Raw genomic sequence first — 4,452 nt, 5'->3', positions numbered from 1 at the left:
TCACCCCTTCTCTGGCTCACACACACCAGCATACACATCCTGTCATAGAATTTGCCACATGGCACTTACCTCCTTACCAGGAGCACCCACTGTGCTTCACCTGAAGGGTTTCAGGTCGTCATGTTTTGAGTCTGTGTCTGGTACATCATAGGGACTCAAAAGTGTTTCTTCATTAAGTAACTGAACTGACATACATTGTATAATTGATTACTGTATTGAAAATATGGTAAACCGTGTCCAGGCTGAGGAAAGGACTGAATACTAAGAAAAAGTGGAGAGAAAAGAACAATGTGGAAGTTTGGGTAGGTGTTGTCAGGATGGTGAGATTATGCTTTGGGGATGTGGTCCTATCGTCTCAGGGACATCTGTGTGCATATCACTGGGGATAATCTTAGCTACAGGTGACAAACACCCAACTCAATGGACATAAACAATGAGGATATTTATTAGTTGTCTATTAGGAAGTCTGGAGGAAGGGTGGCACCAGGGTTATTTAATCCAGTGGTTCAGTGATATCCTCAAGGACCCAGATTCTTTGATCTTTCTCTTCTCTTCCCTTGTGCTTTCACTCATCGTCACGATGGGGCTGACAAGGCAACACCCAGCAGAGGAGAGGTTCCTGCATCTCCCTTTTTAAGAGCCAGGGAAACATTTCCAGGAAAACCCAAGGAGGCCCCTCTTCATGTCTCAGTGGCCAGAGGTGGGTCAGAGGCCCACCCTTCACCTGTGCCCCTGACAAGGGACCCGTGCGTGCTTTGACTGGATGAGGCCCTGAACTGGGTGTACAGCAGCTCACCCTGACTGGTGGACACAACTGGGGTTCTGTTTGAGAGGAGGAAGAGAGAAATAGATGTTACTGAGGCGAGCAACAGTGTTGGCTGCAAAACCTGACCTGGACCCAGCTGGAAGTTTATTTGAGAAGTCACAATAGGAAAATTAGGGGACTGTAAGGATCTTTTCTACCCTGAGAGTCTATAATGAATTACTTGAAGTCAAAATGAGAAGACTTTTCTTCCATCTGTCCCCTCTGCAGGTCTGGCCCCGCCCTGCAGGAGACTGGCCTGGAGCCACAATTGGGTCATTAAGCTGCTTGTCAAGGGTGGAGCCGCAGTGACTTGTGCTGTTCCTCAGCAGCCCTGCCTGGGGCTCCACCTGGCACTCAGCACTGCCACGTCTCTTCCTAAGGTAAGAGCTGCAGCAGGAGCCCTGGGGCAGCTAGACCCCAAAGACCTGGGATTCAGAGGGCGCTCCAGGAGAGTTCAGTTAAGGTGTGCCACCTCCCTCACCCCTAGGTGTGTAACTGGATGTGAGATTTGCTTATGATAAGAATCGGAGGTTCCTAGAGGTAGGTATAGTGGGAGCCCCCACCGGCATGGAGGCTGCGCCAAATAAGCAAATGTTCTGAATGATGAAACAGAAAACTATCTCTGTGGGGGTCTCTGATTTTCTGTAGCCCTTTGAAAAACTGTTAGTCAGCTTACCAAAGTGTACTCCCAGACCATATGGATCTTTTGTTTTCTGCATGTCAGGTTCATGGAGAACTGTAGAATAGACTTGCCTTTCCTCCAGGGTCTGACTCTCTGAGCAGAAAAAGAAAGCTGGTAAGAAACTGATGAGAGAATCTCTGACCAAGGGTAGCAGATAATGATCATGGAGGGCAGTGGGTATCCACAGTGGGTGAGAAGTTTGGTTTCCATGCCAGGAGCAGTGGTGACAGCTTCTAGAAATTGTCTACTAGCCTGGCATTCTAAAGTTTGCCCAGTTTTTCCAGATATACCCATATCAGGAGCAGCTAAAATGAAATACAGTAGGAGATTGAGTCTGGGGCAGCATGAGGGGTTTAGTCATGAGTGACTTCTATGGCAACCACTGGTGGGGATGGAGGGTGAGGCAACATTATTTGGTCATTATGATATGTTACATTTTATGTGTCTGTTTAAATCTTTGATCAGATTGCCAACTCCCTGAGGGCAATAATATAATACTTTATTTCTCTTATATTTTTCACAAGGTCAGTACTCAATAATTTACTGGTTGATTTTTTGCTGCATACCTGTATAATAAAACTTGAGCAGTCAAGGGCCTAGAATTTTCATTCATTTGGGCAGAGTTGTCATCAGCATCTCTTGAGGACCTACTGAGATGGAACAATGTCAGATACCTGTGGCACTTGAGCTGGACTGATTGTGTTCATTTCCTAGGGCAGCCATAACAAAGTACCACAAACAGGGTGATTTAAAACAACTGAAATGTATTGTCTCACAGTTCTGGAGGCTGGAAGTCCAAAGTCAAGGTGTTGGCAGGCCCTTGCTCCCCTCTTAACCTGTAGGTGGAATTCTTCCCTGTTTCTTCCTAGCTTCTGNGTCAGGGCAACATTCTTCTCTCTTCTCTACTCCACTGGCTCTGCTGGAGGCTGCTGTCTGGGAAATCACTAGAGGGTGGCGCATCCCCACTCCGGCTGCTTATAGCAGCATCCTTGGCAGCAATGCCAATGAGGGATACTGACGGCTATCTTAGTGACGGGGTTATCTTCTTCCAGCCCTTTTTGCTACCAGAAAGGACTTAACCAGGCTTATGTATTTATTGTTTGTCTCTCTCCACTGGGATATAAGCTCCACCAGGTCCCAAACTTGCTGGATTTGCATTATTGCTCCCTCTTTGGCACCTAAAACAGTGCCTGTGCATAGTAAACATTCACTGAGTGAATGAACACCCGAGTACTGTAGTACCTCATGTAGAATAGGAAGCATTTGCTTTACATGAGTTCTGCATGTGAACAGTACAGAGGCCAGATGCATTGGTGATGTGCATCTCATCTGCCAGATCTAGCTATGGTTGGAGATTTGGCCTCAGCAGGGTGATGACAGACAATCCCAACCCCCTTTGCCAGTAATTTCAGGCATGCTTTCAGACCATGCTACTTAGCCTATGGCCAAAGCATTCTGCAAATCTCTTCTCCAGGTTCACAGTCTTAATTGACATCCCCAAACTGCCCTAGGCAAGGAGGCCCGTCCTCTCCCTGTTCCAAAGCCTCTTCCTCCTCTGGCACCTTTCAGCTTGCTCACCTTATTGGGCCCTTCGGCTTCTCTTATAAATAGTACTGAATTTCTCCTTTAGGTAGGGCAGTTATTTTGGTCACAATTTTGAATCTCTGTCTTCAAGGGTGATCTTCAGTGATGCAGACAGCATTTATGGATGGGATGCAAAGAGCTCTAAGAGCACTGCTGAGAGCTGGGGCTGCAGAGAAAGGGTGTTCAGTTAGCTCTGAGGTTACCTCCTCTTATGCACAATAGTCCACCCCACTGGGCTAGGCTGTCTCCAGATTCACTAAGCAGACTCCCACTGTAATCCCTCCACCTCTCCTCCTCCTCCTCTCCAAAACCTGGAAGAGGAAGGGACTAGGTTTGCTTTCTTTTGGGTCATTGCAGCCCTACTGAGAGGGGCATGTTCCCCAAATTGCCATAAACCCTTCCACTGTGGTGCCCAGGGGACAACAAGGCCTTTTCACCTCTGTTTCCTAGGTGGGATTCAAACATGGGTTGCAAAAGTGCTCTCCAGAAGTGAAGAGGTACCTATGCTCTGAGGAGCCAGGACGGAGAGGTGAGTGAGAGAACCAAAGACAGACAGGGCACCTCCCACAGCCCCTGGACCTCTGGCCTGAAGTCTGCCTTGGTTCCTTTACTGTTGTTTTTAATATTCATCAGAATTATCAGCTGGCACTGAGGAGTCCAGAAACTGAGTTCATCAAACTGGCCATTGTTTTCCCAAGTCTACTCGAAAACACAGTTTTTCCCCCCCAGCTTTATTGAAATATAATTGACACATAACACTGTATAAGTTTAAAGTATACATAATTATTTGACATATGTATATATTGCAAAATGATCCCCACAGTAAGTCCAATTAACATCCATCAGCACACAGTTACAATTTTTTTTCTTGTCATGAGAGCTTTTAGGATCTGCTCCCTTAGCAGTTTTCAAACACACAGTACAGTATTGTTAACTGTAGTCACCATGCTGTACATTGCACCCCCTGGACTTATTCATCTGTAACCAGAAGTTTGTAGTTTTGGACCACCTTCCCCGATTTCTGCCCCCCCCCCCCCCCCCCCCCCCCCCCCCACCAATCTGTACTTGGTACCTATGAGTTCGGTTTGGTTTTTGTTTTGTTTTTAATTCTACTTGTGGGATCATACAGTATCTGTATTTCTCTGTCTGACTTAATTTAGTGTAATGCCCTAAGGTCCATCCATGTTGTTGCAAATAGCAGAATTTCCTTCTTTTTTATGGCTGACTAATATTCCATATAGATACATCTTCTCTATCCGTGCCTCGTTGATGGACACTTAGGCTGTTTCCATATCTTGGCTATTGTGAATAATGCTGCAATGAACCTGGAGGGTGCAGATATCTGTTTTGGATAGTGATTTCATTTCCTCTGGATAGAAGT

At 46.3% G+C, this 4,452-nt stretch overlaps 1 protein-coding gene across 5 annotated transcripts in view; it reads left to right on the top strand.

Annotated features, from left to right (window-relative positions):
* Positions 1 to 4,452, top strand: part of CRACR2A (calcium release activated channel regulator 2A) — a 140,575-nt gene that overhangs the window by 21,564 nt on the left and 114,559 nt on the right. Inside the window, exon 2 of one of the 5 annotated variants that reach the window (XM_019660952.1) lies at positions 3,522 to 3,600. The exons of the other annotated variants lie outside the window; for them this stretch is intronic. The gene's annotated coding sequence lies outside the window, so the exon portion shown is untranslated. The remainder of the gene's footprint in view (positions 1 to 3,521; positions 3,601 to 4,452) is intronic. 5 annotated transcript variants of the gene reach the window in all.

Source organism: Hipposideros armiger, unplaced genomic scaffold (assembly GCF_001890085.2).
Source record: "Hipposideros armiger isolate ML-2016 unplaced genomic scaffold, ASM189008v1 scaffold_332, whole genome shotgun sequence".
Classification (NCBI taxonomy): domain Eukaryota; kingdom Metazoa; phylum Chordata; class Mammalia; order Chiroptera; family Hipposideridae; genus Hipposideros; species Hipposideros armiger.
The sequence above is the reverse complement of the archived record's forward strand: the minus strand, read 5'-3'. Positions and strand labels throughout refer to the sequence as shown.